This window comes from Sebastes fasciatus, chromosome 14, assembly GCF_043250625.1.
Source record: "Sebastes fasciatus isolate fSebFas1 chromosome 14, fSebFas1.pri, whole genome shotgun sequence".
Lineage (NCBI taxonomy): Eukaryota > Metazoa > Chordata > Actinopteri > Perciformes > Sebastidae > Sebastes > Sebastes fasciatus.
The window spans coordinates 33,569,052-33,591,053 of record NC_133808.1 but is presented as its reverse complement, the minus strand read 5'-3'; positions in this window follow the sequence as shown (position 1 = coordinate 33,591,053).

Genomic DNA, 22,002 nt, shown 5'->3' with positions numbered 1-22,002 from the left:
TCTATAGTCCTCTACAGTCCTCTACAGTCCTCTATAGTCCTCTACAGTCCTCTACAATCCCCTACAGTCCTCTATAGTCCTCTATAGTCCTCTACAGTCCTCTACAGTCCTCTATAGTTCTCTATAGTCCTCTATAATCCTCTATAGACCTCTATAATCCTCTATAGACCTCTATAGTCCTCTACAGTCCTCTACAGTCCTCTACAATCCTCTATAGACCTCTATAGTCCTCTACAGTCCTCTACAGTCCTCTACAGTCCTCTACAGTCCTCTACAGTCCTCTACAGTCCTCTATAGTCCTCTACAGTCCTCTACAGTCCTCTATAGTCCTCTACAGTCCTCTACAGTCCTCTATAGTCCTCTATAGTCCTCTACAGTCCTCTATAGTTCTCTATAGTCCTCTATAGTCCTCTACAGTCCTCTATAGTCCTCTACAGTCCTCTATAGTTCTCTATAATCCTCTATAGACCTCTATAGTCCTCTACAGTCCTCTACAGTCCTCTACAGTCCTCTATAGTCCTCTACAGTCCTCTATAATCCTCTATAGACCTCTATAGTCCTCTACAGTCCTCTACAGTCCTCTATAGTCCTCTACAGTCCTCTACAGTCCTCTACAGTCCTCTACAGTCCTCTATAGTCCTCTATAGTCCTCTATAATCCTCTATAGACCTCTATAGTCCTCTACAGTTCTCTATAGTCCTCTATAATCCTCTATAGTCCTCTATAGTCCTCTACAGTCCTCTATAGTCCTCTACAGTCCTCTACAGTCCTCTATAGTCCTCTACAGTTCTCTATAGTCCTCTATAATCCTCTATAGTCCTCTATAGTCCTCTACAGTCCTCTACAGTCCTCTACAGTCCTCTATAGTCCTCTATAATCCTCTATAGACCTCTATAGTCCTCTACAGTCCTCTACAGTCCTCTACAGTCCTCTATAATCCTCTATAGACCTCTATAGTCCTCTACAGTCCTCTACAGTCCTCTACAGTCCTCTACAGTCCTCTACAGTCCTGTATAGTCCTCTATAGTCCTCTACAGTCCTCTATAGTCCTCTACAGTCCTCTACAATCCTCTACAGTCCTCTATAGTTCTCTATAATCCTCTATAGACCTCTATAGTCCTCTACAGTCCTCTATAGTCCTCTATAGTCCTCTATAGTCCTCTACAGTCCTCTATAGTCCTCTATAGTCCTCTACAGTCCTCTACAGTTCTCTACAGTCCTCTATAGTCCTCTATAGTCCTCTATAATCCTCTACAGTCCTCTACAGTCCTCTACAGTCCTCTACAGTCCTCTACAGTCCTCTACAGTCCTCTATAGTCCTCTATAGTCCTCTATAATCCTCTACAGTCCTCTACAGTCCTCTACAGTCCTCTACAGTCCTCTACAGTCCTCTACAGTCCTCTATAGTCCTCTACAGTCCTCTACAGTCCTCTATAGTCCTCTACAGTCCTCTATAGTCCTCTACAGTCCTCTACAGTCCTCTACAGTCCTCTACAGTCCTCTACAGTCCTCTATAGTCCTCTACAGTCCTCTATAGTCCTCTACAGTCCTCTATAGTCCTCTATAGTCCTCTATAATCCTCTATAGTCCTCTACAGTCCTCTACAGTCCTCTATAGTCCTCTATAATCCTCTATAGACCTCTACAGTCCTCTACAGTCCTCTACAGTCCTCTACAGTCCTCTATAGTCCTCTACAGTCCTCTATAGTCCTCTATAGTCCTCTATAGTCCTCTATAGTCCTCTATAATCCTCTATAGTCCTCTACAGTCCTCTACAGTCCTCTATAGTCCTCTACAGTCCTCTATAGTCCTCTACAGTCCTCTACAATCCTCTACAGTCCTCTATAGTTCTCTATAATCCTCTATAGACCTCTATAGTCCTCTACAGTCCTCTATAGTCCTCTATAGTCCTCTATAGTCCTCTACAGTCCTCTATAGTCCTCTATAGTCCTCTACAGTCCTCTACAGTCCTCTATAGTCCTCTATAATCCTCTATAGACCTCTACAGTCCTCTACAGTCCTCTACAGTCCTCTATAGTCCTCTACAGTCCTCTATAGTCCTCTATAGTCCTCTATAGTCCTCTATAGTCCTCTATAATCCTCTATAGTCCTCTACAGTCCTCTACAGTCCTCTATAGACCTCTACAGTCCTCTACAGTCCTCTACAGTCCTCTATAGTCCTCTATAGTCCTCTATAGTCCTCTACAGCCCTCTATAGTCCTCTATAGTCCTCTACAGTCCTCTATAGTCCTCTATAGTCCTCTACAGGCCTCTATAGTCCTCTACAGTCCTCTACAGTCCTCTACAGTCCTCTACAGTCCTCTACAATCCTCTACAGTCCTCTATAGTCCTCTACAGTCCTCTATAGTCCTCTACAGTCCTTTATAGTCCTCTATAGTCCTCTACAGTCCTCTACAGTCCTCTATAGTCCTCTACAGTCCTTTATAGTCCTCTATAGTCCTCTACAGTCCTCTACAGTCCTCTATAGTCCTCTACAGTCCTCTATAGTCCTCTACAGTCCTTTATAGTCCTCTATAGTCCTCTACAGTCCTCTACAATCCTCTACAGTCCTCTATAGACCTCTATAGTCCTCTACAGTCCTCTACAGTCCTCTATAATCCTCTATAGACCTCTATAATCCTCTATAGTCCTCTAAAATCCTCTATAGTCCTCTATAATCCTCTATAGTCCTCTACAGTCCTCTATAGTCCTCTATAGTCCTCTATAATCCTCTATAGTCCTCTATAATCCTCTATAGACCTCTATAGTCCTCTACAGTCCTCTATAATACTCTATAGACCTCTACAGTCCTCTACAGTCCTCTATAGTCCTCTATAGTCCTCTATAGACCTCTACAGTCCTCTACAGTCCTCTATAGTTCTCTATAGTCCTCTATAGTCCTCTACAGTCCTCTATAGTTCTCTATAGTCCTCTATAGTCCTCTACAGTCCTCTATAGTCCTCTACAGTCCTCTATAGTTCTCTATAATCCTCTATAGACCTCTATAGTCCTCTACAGTCCTCTACAGTCCTCTACAGTCCTCTATAGTCCTCTACAGTCCTCTATAATCCTCTATAGACCTCTATAGTCCTCTACAGTCCTCTACAGTCCTCTATAGTCCTCTACAGTCCTCTACAGTCCTCTACAGTCCTCTACAGTCCTCTACAGTCCTCTATAGTCCTCTATAGTCCTCTATAATCCTCTATAGACCTCTATAGTCCTCTACAGTTCTCTATAGTCCTCTATAATCCTCTATAGTTCTCTATAGTCCTCTACAGTCCTCTATAGTCCTCTACAGTCCTCTACAGTCCTCTATAGTCCTCTACAGTCCTCTACAGTCCTCTATAGTCCTCTATAATCCTCTATAGACCTCTATAGTCCTCTACAGTCCTCTACAGTCCTCTACAGTCCTCTATAATCCTCTATAGACCTCTATAGTCCTCTACAGTCCTCTACAGTCCTCTACAGTCCTCTACAGTCCTCTACAGTCCTCTACAGTCCTGTATAGTCCTCTATAGTCCTCTACAGTCCTCTATAGTCCTCTACAGTCCTCTACAATCCTCTACAGTCCTCTATAGTTCTCTATAATCCTCTATAGACCTCTATAGTCCTCTACAGTCCTCTATAGTCCTCTACAGTCCTCTATAGTCCTCTATAGTCCTCTATAATCCTCTATAGACCTCTATAGTCCTCTACAGTTCTCTATAGTCCTCTATAATCCTCTATAGTCCTCTATAGTCCTCTACAGTCCTCTATAGTCCTCTACAGTCCTCTACAGTCCTCTATAGTCCTCTACAGTCCTCTACAGTCCTCTATAATCCTCTATAGACCTCTATAGTCCTCTACAGTCCTCTACAGTCCTCTACAGTCCTCTATAATCCTCTATAGACCTCTATAGTCCTCTACAGTCCTCTACAGTCCTCTACAGTCCTCTACAGTCCTCTACAGTCCTGTATAGTCCTCTATAGTCCTCTACAGTCCTCTATAGTCCTCTACAGTCCTCTACAATCCTCTACAGTCCTCTATAGTTCTCTATAATCCTCTATAGACCTCTATAGTCCTCTATAGTCCTCTATAGTCCTCTATAGTCCTCTACAGTCCTCTATAGTCCTCTATAGTCCTCTACAGTCCTCTACAGTTCTCTACAGTCCTCTATAGTCCTCTACAGTCCTCTACAGTCCTCTACAGTCCTCTACAGTCCTCTACAGTCCTCTACAGTCCTCTATAGTCCTCTATAGTCCTCTATAATCCTCTACAGTCCTCTACAGTCCTCTATAGTCCTCTATAGTCCTCTATAATCCTCTACAGTCCTCTACAGTCCTCTACAGTCCTCTACAGTCCTCTACAGTCCTCTACAGTCCTCTATAGTCCTCTACAGTCCTCTACAGTCCTCTATAGTCCTCTACAGTCCTCTACAGTCCTCTATAGTCCTCTACAGTCCTCTATAGTCCTCTACAGTCCTCTACAGTCCTCTACAGTCCTCTACAGTCCTCTACAGTCCTCTATAGACCTCTACAGTCCTCTACAGTCCTCTACAGTCCTCTATAGTCCTCTACAGTCCTCTATAGTCCTCTACAGTCCTCTATAGTCCTCTATAGTCCTCTATAATCCTCTATAGTCCTCTACAGTCCTCTACAGTCCTCTATAGTCCTCTATAATCCTCTATAGACCTCTACAGTCCTCTACAGTCCTCTACAGTCCTCTACAGTCCTCTATAGTCCTCTACAGTCCTCTATAGTCCTCTATAGTCCTCTATAGTCCTCTATAGTCCTCTATAATCCTCTATAGTCCTCTACAGTCCTCTATAGTCCTCTATAGTCCTCTACAGTCCTCTATAGTCCTCTACAGTCCTCTACAATCCTCTACAGTCCTCTATAGTTCTCTATAATCCTCTATAGACCTCTATAGTCCTCTACAGTCCTCTATAGTCCTCTACAGTCCTCTATAGTCCTCTACAGTCCTCTACAGTCCTCTATAGTCCTCTACAGTCCTCTATAGTCCTCTACAGTCCTCTACAATCCTCTACAGTCCTCTATAGTCCTCTACAGTCCTCTACAGTCCTCTATAGTCCTCTATAATCCTCTATAGACCTCTACAGTCCTCTACAGTCCTCTACAGTCCTCTATAGTCCTCTACAGTCCTCTATAGTCCTCTATAGTCCTCTATAGTCCTCTATAGTCCTCTATAATCCTCTATAGTCCTCTACAGTCCTCTACAGTCCTCTATAGACCTCTACAGTCCTCTACAGTCCTCTACAGTCCTCTATAGTCCTCTATAGTCCTCTATAGTCCTCTACAGCCCTCTATAGTCCTCTATAGTCCTCTACAGTCCTCTATAGTCCTCTATAGTCCTCTACAGTCCTCTACAGTCCTCTATAGTCCTCTATAGTCCTCTACAGTCCTCTACAGTCCTCTACAGTCCTCTATAATCCTCTACAGTCCTCTACAGTCCTCTACAGTCCTCTACAGTCCTCTATAGACCTCTACAGTCCTCTACAGTCCTCTACAGTCCTCTATAGTCCTCTATAATCCTCTATAGTCCTCTATAGTCCTCTATAGTCCTCTACAGCCCTCTATAGTCCTCTATAGTCCTCTATAATCCTCTATAGTCCTCTACAGTCCTCTATAGTCCTCTACAGTCCTCCTCTACAGTCCTCTATAGTCCTCTATAGTCCTCTATAATCCTCTATAGTCCTCTATAGTCCTCTATAGTCCTCTACAGTCCTCTATAGTCCTCTATAGTCCTCTATAGTCCTCTACAGTCCTCTACAGTCCTCTATAATCCTCTACAGTCCTCTACAGCCCTCTATAATCCTCTACAGTCCTCTAGAGTCCTCTATAGTCCTCTACAGTCCTCTACAGTCCTCTACAGTCCTCTACAGTCCTCTACAGTCCTCTACAATCCTCTATAGTCCTCTATAGTCCTCTATAGTCCTCTATAATCCTCTATAGTCCTCTACAGTCCTCTATAGTCCTCTACAGTCCTCTACAATCCTCTATAGTCCTCTACAGTCCTCTACAGTCCTCTATAGTCCTCTACAGTCCTCCTCTACAGTCCTCTATAGTCCTCTATAGTCCTCTATAATCCTCTATAGTCCTCTACAGTCCTCTATAGTCCTCTACAGTCCTCTATAGTCCTCTATAGTCCTCTACAGTCCTCTATAGTCCTCTATAGTCCTCTATAGTCCTCTACAGTCCTCTACAGTCCTCTATAATCCTCTACAGTCCTCTACAGCCCTCTATAATCCTCTACAGTCCTCTATAGTCCTCTATAGTCCTCTATAATCCTCTATAGTCCTCTACAGTCCTCTATAGTCCTCTACAGTCCTCTACAGTCCTCTATAGTCCTCTACAGTCCTCTATAGTCCTCTACAGTCCTCTACAGCCCTCTATAGTCCTCTACAGTCCTCTATAGTCCTCTATAGTCCTCTACAGTCCTCTATAGTCCTCTATAGTCCTCTATAGTCCTCTATAATCCTCTATAGTCCTCTACAGTCCTCTACAGTCCTCTATAGTCCTCTATAGTCCTCTATAGTCCTCTATAATCCTCTATAGTCCTCTACAGTCCTCTATAGTCCTCTACAGTCCTCTATAGTTCTCTATAGTCCTCTACAGTCCTCTATAGTCCTCTATAGTCCTCTATAGTCCTCTACAGTCCTCTATAGTCCTCTATAGTCCTCTATAGTCCTCTATAGTCCTCTACAGTCCTCTATAGTCCTCTATAATCCTCTACAGTCCTCTACAGCCCTCTATAGTCCTCTACAGTCCTCTATAGTCCTCTATAGTCCTCTACAGTCCTCTACAGTCCTCTATAGTCCTCTACAGTCCTCTACAGTCCTCTATAGTCCTCTACAGTCCTCTACAATCCTCTATAGTCCTCTACAGTCCTCTACAGTCCTCTATAGTCCTCTACAGTCCTCTACAGCCCTCTATAGTCCTCTACAGTCCTCTATAGTCCTCTATAGTCCTCTACAGTCCTCTATAGTCCTCTATAATCCTCTACAGTCCTCTATAGTCCTCTATAGTCCTCTATAATCCTCTATAGTCCTCTACAGTCCTCTATAGTCCTCTACAGTCCTCTATAGTCCTCTATAGTCCTCTACAGTCCTCTATAGTCCTCTATAGTCCTCTATAGTCCTCTACAGTCCTCTATAGTCCTCTATAATCCTCTATAGACCTCTACAGTCCTCTACAGTCCTCTATAGTTCTCTATAGTCCTCTATAATCCTCTATAGACCTCTATAGTCCTCTACAGTCCTCTACAGTCCTCTATAGTCCTCTATAGTCCTCTACAGTCCTCTATAGTCCTCTATAGTCCTCTACAGTCCTCTATAGTCCTCTATAGTCCTCTATAGTCCTCTACAGTCCTCTATAGTCCTCTATAATCCTCTATAGACCTCTACAGTCCTCTACAGTCCTCTATAGTTCTCTATAGTCCTCTATAATCCTCTATAGACCTCTATAGTCCTCTACAGTCCTCTACAGTTCTCTATAGTCCTCTATAATCCTCTATAGACCTCTATAGTCCTCTATAGTCCTCTATAGTCCTCTACAGTCCTCTATAGTCCTCTATAATCCTCTATAGACCTCTATAGTCCTCTACAGTCCTCTATAGTCCTCTACAATCCTCTACAGCCCTCTATAGTCCTCTATAGTCCTCTACAGTCCTCTACAATCCTCTACAGTCCTCTACAGTCCTCTACAGTCCTCTACAGTCCTGTATAGTCCTCTATAGTCCTCTACAGTCCTCTACAGTCCTCTACAGTCCTCTATAGTTCTCTATAGTCCTCTATAATCCTCTATAGACCTCTATAGTCCTCTATAGTCCTCTACAGTCCTCTACAATCCTCTACAGTCCTCTATAGTCCTCTACAGTCCTCTACAGTCCTCTACAGTCCTCTACAGTCCTCTACAGTCCTCTATAGTCCTCTATAGTCCTCTATAGTCCTCTATAGTCCTCTATAATCCTCTATAGTCCTCTACAGTCCTCTATAGTCCTCTACAGTCCTCTACAATCCTCTATAGTCCTCTACAGTCCTCTACAGTCCTCTATAGTCCTCTACAGTCCTCTACAGCCCTCTATAGTCCTCTACAGTCCTCTATAGTCCTCTATAGTCCTCTACAGTCCTCTATAGTCCTCTATAGTCCTCTACAGTCCTCTATAGTCCTCTATAGTCCTCTATAGTCCTCTATAATCCTCTATAGTCCTCTACAGTCCTCTATAGTCCTCTACAGTCCTCTATAGTCCTCTATAGTCCTCTACAGTCCTCTATAGTCCTCTATAGTCCTCTATAGTCCTCTACAGTCCTCTATAGTCCTCTATAATCCTCTATAGACCTCTATAGTCCTCTACAGTCCTCTATAGTCCTCTACAATCCTCTACAGCCCTCTATAGTCCTCTATAGTCCTCTACAGTCCTCTATAGTCCTCTACAGTCCTCTACAATCCTCTACAGTCCTCTACAGTCCTCTACAGTCCTCTACAGTCCTCTACAGTCCTCTATAGTCCTCTACAGTCCTCTACAATCCTCTACAGTCCTCTACAGTCCTCTACAGTCCTCTACAATCCTCTACAGTCCTCTACAGTCCTCTATAGTCCTCTACAGTCCTCTATAGTCCTCTACAGTCCTCTACAATCCTCTACAGTCCTCTACAGTCCTCTATAGTTCTCTATAGTCCTCTATAATCCTCTATAGACCTCTATAGTCCTCTATAGTCCTCTACAGTCCTCTACAATCCTCTACAGTCCTCTATAGTCCTCTACAGTCCTCTACAGTCCTCTACAGTCCTCTACAGTCCTGTATAGTCCTCTATAGTCCTCTACAGTCCTCTATAGTCCTCTACAGTCCTCTACAATCCTCTACAGTCCTCTATAGTCCTCTACAGTCCTCTACAGTCCTCTACAGTCCTGTATAGTCCTCTATAGTCCTCTACAGTCCTCTACAGTCCTCTACAGTCCTGTATAGTCCTCTATAGTCCTCTACAGTCCTTTACAGTCCTCTATAGTCCTCTACAGTCCTCTACAGTCCTCTATAGTCCTGTATAGTCCTCTATAGTCCTCTATAGTCCTGTATAGTCCTCTACAGTCCTCTACAGTCCTCTATAGTCCTCTACAGTCCTCTACAGTCCTCTACAGTCCTCTACAGTCCTGTATAGTCCTCTACAGTCCTCTACAGTCCTGTATAGTCCTCTATAGTCCTCCACAGAGACACGAATGTCTCTGAAATCAGTCCACAGAGACATTCAACAGGACAAAGACAAAGGCCTCCACAGGGGGACGCTCCTCCTCCTCTTCATCACTAACTTCAGAGTGACTTCGTCTTCCTCAGGATGTCATCACCACAAACATTCAGAAACCACAGAAGAAGAAGTCTTAATCCACTGAGACAGGAGCTGACCTCAGATCAGTCAGATCTACTACTGTAGACTGTACAGGTGTGTCTCTACAGGTGTAGCTCTACAGGTGTGTCTCTACAGGTGTAGCTCTACAGGTTTGTCTCTACAGGTGTAGCTCTACAGGTGCAGCTCTACAGGTGCTGCTCTACAGGTGTGTCTCTACAGGTGTGTCTCTACAAGTGCAGCTCTACAGGTGTGTCTCTACAGGTGTAGCTCATAGATACAGTATGTTGCTGTTTATTTGTATTATTAAATTATTATTATTATTATTATTAAACATTTTTCATGGCTGTAGCATTAGCTTAGCTAGTTGTGTAGTTAATCCCGCCCACAGCGCTCTGATTGGTCAACTGTTTTCGACTGCACCCCCGGTACTAACAATGTCCTAATCCATACTGAGCATGTCAACAGTTATCAGCTCTCTAATCTGACCCTTTTATCAGATTAACACTGATTTTCTGTCTCCCCCCCCCCAGGTTAATGGCATCATGGGAATATAAACAGCTCAATCTTCTGGCTGGTTTTATGGATTTGAAGCTCGTTGGTTTAATCAGACAGAAGATAACAGTGTAGATTAAATCTCTGAACACGCAGGTATCAGCCCTCAGCCCTCCACACAATTTACACAACTGAAGTCAGTTTCACATGTGTGCTAAATTTCACATGTGAAGTAAGTTTCACATGTGTGGTATGTTTCACAAGTGAAGTAAGTTTCACATGTGGAGTAAGTTTCACATGTGGAGTAAGTTTCATATGTGAAGTAAGTTTCACATGTGGAGTAAGTTTCATATGTGAAGTAAGTTTCACATGTGGAGTAAGTTTCATATGTGAAGTAAGTTTCACATGTGGAGTAAGTTTCATATGTGTGGAAAGTTTCACATGTGTGGTATGTTTCACAAGTGAAGTCAGTTTCACATGTGGAGTAAGTTTCATATGTGAAGTAAGTTTCACATGTGTGGAAAGTTTCACATGTGAAGTAAGTTTCACATTTGTGGTAAGTTTCGCAAGTGAAGTGAGTTTCACATGTGTGGAAAGTTTCACATGGAGCAGGTGTGAAGAGATGATGTAAAGCTGCTCTGTGACGGAGCAGGTGTGAAGAGATGATGTAAAGCTGCTCTGTGACGGAGCAGGTGTGAAGAGATGAAGGTCACAGAGGTCAGGTGTGAATGAGGACCGTGGGAAGCAGCTGTTTGGATCAGAGATGAATGTTTGATGAAGAATCTGTTCAAACAGCAACAAGACGACGATGAGGAGGATGTTCCTCTTCTTCACACCCATCTTCATTCATTTATATATATTCAATATCGATATATCTTAACATGAATTAGAATAAACATGTACACACAGTAAACAGTGTTTGACAGCTGTGATGTCATCAGGTAACAGTGTTTGACAGCTGTGATGTCATCAGGTAACAGTGTTTGACAGCTGTGATGTCATCAGGTAACAGTGTTTGACAGCTGTGATGTCATCAGGTAACAGTTTGAGGACATCAATAAGTAAATGTAGAGTTAGCTCTAGCTAACGCTAACGCTAACGGCTAAGCTCTGCTGTGACTCTTTTCTTCTGACGGAGTTTGAGGTTTACAGACAGCGAACGCCTCGGCAGTGTGCGTGGTGCATTCAGGTCACTGCAGGTCAGAGTGAAGGTAAGAGCCAGCGTGCTTCCTCTTTGTGCTGCAGTGAAACCGATGAAGAGGAAGAGGAAGTGTTACTGCGACGGTTTACCTGCTAACAGACGGAGTGATGCAACCTGCTGACTGAGCACTTCACCCGCCACCGCCGTCTGAGTCACCGCCGTTACCCAACAGCCACTTCTGCTTCACGCCGAGAAGGTGAGAGGGGACCGGTCCCAAATACTACAGTACAAGTACTACAAGTACTACAGTACAAGTACTACAAATACTACAGTACAAGTACTACAAATACTACAGTACAAATACTACAAATACTACAGTACAAATACTACAAATACTGCAGTACAAGTACTACAAATACTACAGTACAAATACTACAAATACTACAGTACAAATACTACAAATACTACAGTACAAGTACTACAAATACTACAGTACAAGTACTACAGTACAAATACTACAAATACTACAGTACAAGTACTACAGTACAAATACTACAGTACAAGTACTACAAGTACTACAGTACAAGTACTACAAATACTACAGTACAAGTACTACAAATACTACAGTACAAATACTACAAATACTACAGTACAAATACTACAAATACTACAGTACAAGTACTACAGTACAAATACTACAAATACTACAGTACAAGTACTACAGTACAAATACTACAGTACAAGTACTACAAGTACTACAGTACAAGTACTACAAATACTACAGTACAAGTACTACAAATACTACAGTACAAATACTACAAATACTACAGTACAAATACTACAAATACTGCAGTACAAGTACTACAAATACTACAGTACAAATACTACAAATACTACAGTACAAATACTACAAATACTACAGTACAAGTACTACAAATACTACAGTACAAGTACTACAGTACAAATACTACAAATACTACAGTACAAGTACTACAGTACAAATACTACAGTACAAGTACTACAAGTACTACAGTACAAGTACTACAAATACTACAGTACAAGTACTACAAATACTACAGTACAAATACTACAAATACTACAGTACAAATACTACAAATACTACAGTACAAGTACTACAAATACTACAGTACAAGTACTACAGTACAAATACTACAAATACTACAGTACAAGTACTACAGTACAAATACTACAGTACAAGTACTACAAGTACTACAGTACAAATACTACAAATACTACAGTACAAGTACTACAGTACAAATACTACAGTACAAGTACTACAAGTACTACAGTACAAGTACTACAAATACTACAGTACAAATACTACAAATACTACAGTACAAGTACTACAGTACAAATACTACAGTACAAGTACTACAGTACAAATACTACAGTACAAGTACTACAAGTACTACAGTACAAGTACTACAGTACAAATACTACAAATACTACAGTACAAATACTACAAGTACTACAGTACAAATACTACAAATACTACAGTACAAATACTACAGTACAAATACTACAAGTACTACAGTACAAATACTACAAATACTACAGTACAAATACTACAAATACTACAGTACAAGTACTTCGACACAGCAACACCAAAGTGTGTCACAGCCAGTAGACCTGTTGCAGTCATGATGAAGGATGAAGGATGAAGGATGAAGGATGAAGGATGAAGGATGAAGGACAGGTGTGTCTGATCTGATCTGATCTGAGGTCTGTGTGAGGTCTTCTCTTGTCTTCTCTTGTCTTCTCTTGTCTTCTCTTTGTCTTCTCTTTGTCTTCTCTCTCTTTGTCTCGGTGCTTCTGGAGCAGAATGTGACTCTGAATGGGAGAATTAAAGCAGCTTTATTGTGACGCTGCTGTTTCATCACCTGCTGCTGTTGCTGCTGCTGCTGCTTGGTTGTTGTTGTTGTTGTTGTTGGTCTCATCCTCTTTTTGTTTGTGTCACCTCCTGCCTTCCTCTTCCTCCTCCTCCTCCTCCTCCTCCTCCTGGATCTCCTCCTCAGGCGTCAACACACTGAAACAAAGCGCTCGGCTGCTTCATTGTCACGTCACAGTGTTGAGTTCAAAGACTCATTCAGAGGGTTTATAGAGCAGAAAGAAGGGAACCCTGTAGAACCCTCTAGAACACAGGAAACATCACTGAGATCAGGACGACGAGCTGAGACCAGAGTTCAGCTCGTCTTACTGTGATCGACTCGTCTGACCTGCTGTCATCACACTGATATATAACATATATAAAATATATAAATATAAACCATAAATAATGAAAAATGTAATAATTAAAAGCATTTGATTTAAGAAAACAAACAGAATTAAACAATAAGACAACTTTGATGAAAAAATTAATAAATACAATAATTTATTAGTGAGAATATAAACTGAATAAAAACCTTCATATGGGGCGGCTGGGTAGCTCAGTCGGTAGAGCGAGCGCCCGTGTATGGCCAAGGCTCAGTCCTAGCAGCGGTGGACCCGGGTTCGAATCCGGCCTGTGGTCCTTTCTCTCTCTCCCCCTTTCCAACACTCTATCCACTGTCCTATCAATAAATACTTCAAAAATAACCCATCAAAATATCAAGCATCATGTTAATAAAACTACAGTTTCTTCTTCTTCTGTTAATCACACCTCCAGGTAGAACGTCTCCAGGTAGGACGCCTCCAAGGTAGAACGTCTCCGGGTAGGACGCCTCCAAGGTAGAACGTCTCCGGGTAGGACGCCTCCAAGGTAGGACGCTTCCAGGTAGGACGCCTCCAGGTAGAACGTAGCGGCCAGACGGCGGCACGACAGCCTCTGTGTCTGTCACGTGATGCCGTTGGGCCCAAAGAGACTGCACCAGTTCCCACCATGATGAAGGTCACCATGATGAAGGTCACGAAAACACAGATTTAACCCTTTATTTAGTTGTTATCAGCAGTACAGAAGTAGTACTAACTACAGCTGCAGAGTAATGTACATATATCTGTACTGAGTACAGCAGTTGAGTAAAAGTACTTAGTTACTCCCGACCACTGACAATGTCCCCCCCCCCCCATCCCCCCCAGCGAGGTGGACACCAGGGACCCTCCGAGCGCTGGCGGTGCCCCCCCCACCCCACAGCGAGGTGGACACCAGGGACCCTCCGAGCGCTGGCGGTGCCCCCCCTCCCCCCCCCTCAGGGACCCTCAGTGTGTCAGGAACAAGGCGAACAGGGCGTACATTGATGGACTGAGTCTGAACGGCAGCACATCTGGACGACACTCAACAAGCAGCTCAGTGTGATCACAGCCCCCCCGATGCTTTATGAAATCAAACGCACATTCATAACTGTCCCCGATTCTCCTTTCACATCCAAATCGCCTCCTCGGGGGGGCGGCGAGGATCAAATCTTTATCTGTTCGCTGCTGAAAAACACATTTGTTTGTTTTTTCCTCCTGAAGACGAACGGAGAGACAACGAGGTCGCTGTCTGAGACACAGGACATTAACTCTCTGCACACAATGAGCCACGGAGGTGTCCTCCTAACGCTACTGCAGGCCTGAACACTGTCCTCCTAACGCTACTGCAGGCCTGAACACTGTCCTCCTAACGCTACTGCAGGCCTGAACACTGTCCTCCTAACGTTACTGCAGGCCTGAACACTGTCCTCCTAACGCTACTGCAGGCCTGAACACTGTCCTCCTAACGCTACTGCAGGCCTGAACACTGTCCTCCCAACGCTACTGCAGGCCTGAACACTGTCCTCCCAACGCTACTGCAGGCCTGAACACTGTCCTCCTAACGCTACTGCAGGCCTGAACACTGTCCTCCTAACGCTACTGCAGGCCTGAACACTGTCCTCCCAACGCTACTGCAGGCCTGAACACTGTCCTCCTAACGCTACTGCAGGCCTGAACACTGTCCTCCTAACGCTACTGCAGGCCTGAACACTGTCCTCCTAACGCTACTGCAGGCCTGAACACTGTCCTCCTAACGTTACTGCAGGCCTGAACACTGTCCTCCTAACGCTACTGCAGGCCTGAACACTGTCCTCCCAACGCTACTGCAGGCCTGAACACTGTCCTCCCAACGCTACTGCAGGCCTGAACACTGTCCTCCTAACGCTACTGCAGGCCTGAACACTGTCCTCCTAACGCTACTGCAGGCCTGAACACTGTCCTCCTAACGCTACTGCAGGCCTGAACACTGTCCTCCCAACGCTACTGCAGGCCTGAACACTGTCCTCCTAACGCTACTGCAGGCCTGAACACTGTCCTCCTAACGCTACTGCAGGCCTGAACACTGTCCTCCCAACGCTACTGCAGGCCTGAACACTGTCCTCCTAACGCTACTGCAGGCCTGAACACTGTCCTCCTAACGCTACTGCAGGCCTGAACACTGTCCTCCTAACGCTACTGCAGGCCTGAACACTGTCCTCCTAACGCTACTGCAGGCCTGAACAGTAGTAGTGATGTATGGTGTAGTAGTGTGTAGTGGTGTGTGGTAGTGTGTAGTGGTGTATAGTAGTGTGTAGTGGTGTGTAGTGGTGTGTAGTAGTGTGTAGTGGTGTGTAGTAGTGTGTAGTGGTGTGTAGTAGTGTGTAGTGATGTATAGTGTAGTAGTGTGTAGTGATGTATAGTGTAGTAGTGTGTAGTGGTGTGTAGTAGTGTGTAGTGGTGTGTAGTGATGTATAGTGTAGTAGTGTGTAGTGGTGTGTAGTGGTGTGTAGTGATGTATAGTGTAGTAGTGTGTAGTGATGTATAGTGTAGTAGTGTGTAGTGGTGTGTAGTAGTGTGTAGTGATGTATAGTGTAGTAGTGTGTAGTGGTGTGTAGTGGTGTGTAGTGATGTATAGTGTAGTAGTGTGTAGTGATGTATAGTGTAGTAGTGTGTAGTGATGTATAGTGTAGTAGTGTGTAGTGGTGTGTAGTGGTGTGTAGTGATGTATAGTGTAGTAGTGTGTAGTGGTGTGTAGTGGTGTGTAGTGATGTGTAGTGATGTATAGTGTAGTAGTGTGTAGTGATGTATAGTGTAGTAGTGTGTAGTGGTGTGTAGTAGTGTGTAGTGGTGTGTAGTGGTGTGTAGTGATGTATAGTGTAGTAGTGTGTAGTGGTGTGTAGTGGTGTGTAGTGGTGTGTAGTGATGTATAGTGTAGTAGTGTGTAGTGATGTATAGTGTAGTAGTGTGTAGTGGTGTATAGTAGTGTGTAGTGGTGTGTAGTGGTGTGTAGTAGTGTGTAGTGGTGTGTAGTAGTGTGTAGTGGTGTGTAGTAGTGTGTAGTGATGTATAGTGTAGTAGTGTGTAGTGATGTATAGTGTAGTAGTGTGTAGTGGTGTGTAGTAGTGTGTAGTGGTGTGTAGTGATGTATAGTGTAGTAGTGTGTAGTGGTGTGTAGTGGTGTGTAGTGATGTATAGTGTAGTAGTGTGTAGTGATGTATAGTGTAGTAGTGTGTAGTGATGTATAGTGTAGTAGTGTGTAGTGGTGTGTAGTGGTGTGTAGTGATGTATAGTGTAGTAGTGTGTAGTGGTGTGTAGTGGTGTGTAGTGATGTGTAGTGATGTATAGTGTAGTAGTGTGTAGTGATGTATAGTGTATTAGTGTGTAGTGGTGTGTAGTGATGTATAGTGTAGTAGTGTGTAGTGGTGTGTAGTGGTGTGTAGTGATGTATAGTGTAGTAGTGTGTAGTGGTGTGTAGTGGTGTGTAGTGGTGTGTAGTGGTGTGTAGTGATGTATAGTGTAGTAGTGTGTAGTGATGTATAGTGTAGTAGTGTGTAGTGGTGTGTAGTAGTGTGTAGTGGTGTGTAGTGATGTATAGTGTAGTAGTGTGTAGTGGTGTGTAGTGGTGTGTAGTGATGTATAGTGTAGTAGTGTGTAGTGATGTATAGTGTAGTAGTGTGTAGTGGTGTGTAGTGGTGTGTAGTGGTGTGTAGTGATGTATAGTGTAGTAGTGTGTAGTGGTGTGTAGTGATGTATAGTGTAGTAGTGTGTAGTGATGTATAGTGTAGTAGTGTGTAGTGGTGTGTAGTAGTGTGTAGTGGTGTGTAGTGATGTATAGTGTAGTAGTGTGTAGTGGTGTGTAGTGGTGTGTAGTGATGTATAGTGTAGTAGTGTGTAGTGATGTATAGTGTAGTAGTGTGTAGTGGTGTGTAGTGATGTATAGTGTAGTAGTGTGTAGTGGTGTGTAGTGATGTATAGTGTAGTAGCGTGTAGTGGTGTGTAGTAGTGTGTAGTAGTGTGTAGTGGTGTGTAGTGATGTATAGTGTAGTAGTGTGTAGTGGTGTGTAGTAGTGTGTAGTGGTGTATAGTGTAGTAGTGTGTAGTGGTGTGTAGTGGTGTGTAGTGATGTATAGTGTAGTAGTGTGTAGTGATGTATAGTGTAGTAGTGTGTAGTGGTGTGTAGTGGTGTGTAGTGATGTATAGTGTAGTAGTGTGTAGTGGTGTGTAGTGATGTATAGTGTAGTAGTGTGTAGTGATGTATAGTGTAGTAGTGTGTAGTGGTGTGTAGTGATGTATAGTGTAGTAGTGTGTAGTGATGTATAGTGTAGTAGTGTGTAGTGGTGTGTAGTGATGTATAGTGTAGTAGTGTGTAGTGATGTATAGTGTAGTAGTGTGTAGTGGTGTGTAGTGATGTATAGTGTAGTAGTGTGTAGTGATGTATAGTGTAGTAGTGTGTAGTGATGTATAGTGTAGTAGTGTGTAGTGATGTGTAGTAGTGTGTAGTAGTGTGTAGTGATGTATAGTGTAGTGGTGTGTAGTAGTGTGTAGTGGTGTGTAGTAGTGTTTAGTGATGTATAGTGTAGTAGTGGTGTGTAGTAGTGTGTAGTGGTGTGTAGTGATGTATAGTGTAGTAGTGTGTAGTGGTGTGTAGTGATGTATAGTGTAGTAGTGTGTAGTGGTGTGTAGTGATGTATAGTGTAGTAGTGTGTAGTGATGTATAGTGTAGTAGTGTGTAGTGGTGTGTAGTGATGTATAGTGTAGTAGTGTGTAGTGATGTATAGTGTAGTAGTGTGTAGTGGTGTGTAGTGATGTATAGTGTAGTAGTGTGTAGTGATGTATAGTGTAGTAGTGTGTAGTGATGTATAGTGTAGTAGTGTGTAGTGATGTGTAGTAGTGTGTAGTAGTGTGTAGTGATGTATAGTGTAGTGGTGTGTAGTAGTGTGTAGTGGTGTGTAGTAGTGTTTAGTGATGTATAGTGTAGTAGTGTGTAGTGGTGTGTAGTGATGTATAGTGTAGTAGTGTGTAGTGGTGTGTAGTGATGTATAGTGTAGTAGTGTGTAGTGGTGTGTAGTGGTGTGTAGTGATGTATAGTGTAGTAGTGTGTAGTGATGTATAGTGTAGTAGTGTGTAGTGGTGTGTGGTGGTGTGTAGTGATGTATAGTGTAGTAGTGTGTAGTGATGTATAGTGTAGTAGTGTGTTGTGATGTATAGTGTAGTAGTGTGTAGTGGTGTGTAGTGATGTATAGTGTAGTAGTGTGTAGTGATGTATAGTGTAGTAGTGTGTAGTGGTGTGTAGTGGTGTGTAGTGATGTATAGTGTAGTAGTGTGTAGTGATGTATAGTGTAGTAGTGTGTAGTGGTGTGTAGTGGTGTGTAGTGATGTATAGTGTAGTAGTGTGTAGTGGTGTGTGGTGGTGTGTAGTGATGTATAGTGTAGTAGTGTGTAGTGATGTATAGTGTAGTAGTGTGTAGTGGTGTGTAGTGGTGTGTAGTGATGTATAGTGTAGTAGTGTGTAGTGATGTATAGTGTAGTAGTGTGTAGTGGTGTGTAGTAGTGTGTAGTGGTGTGTAGTAGTGTGTAGTGGTGTGTAGTGGTGTGTATTGATGTATAGTGTAGTAGTGTGTAGTAGTGTGTAGTGGTGTGTAGTGGTGTGTAGTGGTGTGTAGTGATGTATAGTGTAGTAGTGTGTAGTGATGTATAGTGTAGTAGTGTGTAGTGGTGTGTAGTGATGTATAGTGTAGTAGTGTGTAGTGGTGTGTAGTGGTGTGTAGTGATGTATAGTGTAGTAGTGTGTAGTGATGTATAGTGTAGTAGTGTGTAGTGGTGTGTAGTGGTGTGTAGTGATGTATAGTGTAGTAGTGTGTAGTAATGTATAGTGTAGTAGTGTGTAGTGGTGTGTAGTGATGTATAGTGTAGTAGCGTGTAGTGGTGTGTAGTAATGTGTAGTAGTGTGTAGTGGTGTGTAGTGATGTATAGTGTAGTAGTGTGTAGTGGTGTTTAGTAGTGTGTAGTGGTGTATAGTGTAGTAGTGTGTAGTGGTGTGTAGTAGTGTGTAGTGGTGTGTAGTGGTGTGTAGTGATGTATAGTGTAGTAGTGTGTAGTGGTGTGTAGTGGTGTGTAGTGGTGTGTAGTGATGTATAGTGTAGTAGTGTGTAGTGATGTATAGTGTAGTAGTGTGTAGTGGTGTGTAGTGGTGTGTAGTGATGTATAGTGTAGTAGTGTGTAGTGATGTATAGTGTAGTAGTGTGTAGTGGTGTGTAGTGATGTATAGTGTAGTAGTGTGTAGTGGTGTGTAGTGATGTATAGTGTAGTAGCGTGTAGTGGTGTGTAGTAGTGTGTAGTAGTGTGTAGTGGTGTGTAGTGATGTATAGTGTAGTAGTGTGTAGTGGTGTGTAGTGGTGTGTAGTGATGTATAGTGTAGTAGTGTGTAGTGATGTATAGTGTAGTAGTGTGTAGTGGTGTGTAGTGATGTATAGTGTAGTAGCGTGTAGTGGTGTGTAGTAATGTGTAGTAGTGTGTAGTGGTGTGTAGTGATGTATAGTGTAGTAGTGTGTAGTGGTGTGTAGTGGTGTGTAGTGATGTATAGTGTAGTAGTGTGTAGTGGTGTGTAGTGGTGTGTAGTGGTGTGTAGTGATGTATAGTGTAGTAGTGTGTAGTGATGTATAGTGTAGTAGTGTGTAGTGGTGTGTAGTGGTGTGTAGTGATGTATAGTGTAGTAGTGTGTAGTGGTGTGTAGTAGTGTGTAGTGGTGTGTAGTAGTGTGTAGTGGTGTGTAGTGATGTATAGTGTAGTAGTGTGTAGTGATGTATAGTGTAGTAGTGTGTAGTGGTGTGTAGTGATGTATAGTGTAGTAGTGTGTAGTGGTGTGTAGTGATGTATAGTGTAGTAGCGTGTAGTGGTGTGTAGTAGTGTGTAGTAGTGTGTAGTGGTGTGTAGTGATGTATAGTGTAGTAGTGTGTAGTGGTGTGTAGTAGTGTGTAGTGGTGTATAGTGTAGTAGCGTGTAGTGGTGTGTAGTAGTGTGTAGTAGTGTGTAGTGGTGTGTAGTGATGTATAGTGTAGTAGTGTGTAGTGGTGTGTAGTAGTGTGTAGTGGTGTGTAGTAGTGTGTAGGTGGCGTAGAGACTGGTATTGTTACGGTGTATCTATCTGGATCTCCGAGGGGGATTAAGCGGTCCCCCCGTATAGTGTAGTAGTGTAGTAGTGTGTAGTAGTGTGTAGTAGTGTCCCCCCTCAGCTCCGGTCTGTCTCTTATTGAAGATGAGTGCAGCATCCGAGCCTCGATAATCTTCATCCTAATGCAGAGACACCTGTCACACAGCAGAGTGCATCCCATAATGTCTCTGTAAGCAGATTAGGTCCTCTAATGCAGGTATTTGAGGAGTATTCATGCAGCTAAGTGTTTATGTAATGTCTCCCCCCCTCCCCCGCTGACTGAGGAGCCCTGAGGCCCCCCCACCCACATATACACACTCTCACATACACACACTCACATACACACTCTCATATACACACTCTCACATACACACACTCACATACACACTCTCATATACACACTCTCACATACACACACTCACATACACACTCTCATATACACACTCTCACATACACACACTCACATACACACTCTCATATACACACTCTCACATACACACACTCACATACACACACTCACATACACACTCTCATATACACACTCTCACATACACACACTCACATACACACTCTCATATACACACTCTCACATACACACTCTCATATACACACTCTCACATACACACACTCACATACACACTCTCATATACACACTCTCACATACACACACTCACATACACACTCTCACATACACACTCTCATATACACACTCTCATATACACACTCTCATATACACACTCTCATATACACACTCACATACACACTCTCACATACACACTCTCATATACACACTCTCACATACACACTCTCATATACACACTCTCACATACACACTCTCACATACACACTCTCACATACACACTCTCATATACACACTCTCACATACACACTCTCACATACACACTCTCACATACACACTCTCATATACACACTCTCACATACACACACTCACATACACACTCTCACATACACACTGATGTATAAAGCTCCCCGTGTTGTTGATGTTTGTCTCGTAGAGCTCAGAGATAATCTGCTGCTGATACATAAACACAAGAACTCATTTACATCCTCTAACAACACGACCTGACGTCTACACACCATCACACAACCAGGTGTCTCAGAGGACATCTACACACCATCACACAACCAGGTGTCTCAGAGGACATCTACACACCATCACACAACCAGGTGTCTCTGAGGACATCTACACACCATCACACAACCAGGTGTCTCTGAGGACATCTACACACCATCACACAACCAGGTGTCTCTGAGGACATCTACACACCATCACACAACCAGGTGTCTCTGAGGACGTCTACACACCATCACACAACCAGGTGTCTCTGAGGACATCTACACACCATCACACAACCAGGTGTCTCAGAGGACATCTACACACCATCACACAACCAGGTGTCTCAGAGGACATCTACACACCATCACACAGCAAGGTGTCTCTGAGGACATCTACACACCATCACACAACCAGGTGTCCAACAGCCTCACAGAGGGTTGTCTCTGTGGACCGTCCACCAACCTCACAGGGGGGTCAGGAGGACTCGGAGGGGGTCCCGGGTCTTGTTGATGAGGAGTCGTGTCTGTGATCCTCCTGCAGGTGGAGATGATGTTAAAGGCAGAGCTGAAGTCACACTTCACCCGAGGTCAGGGGT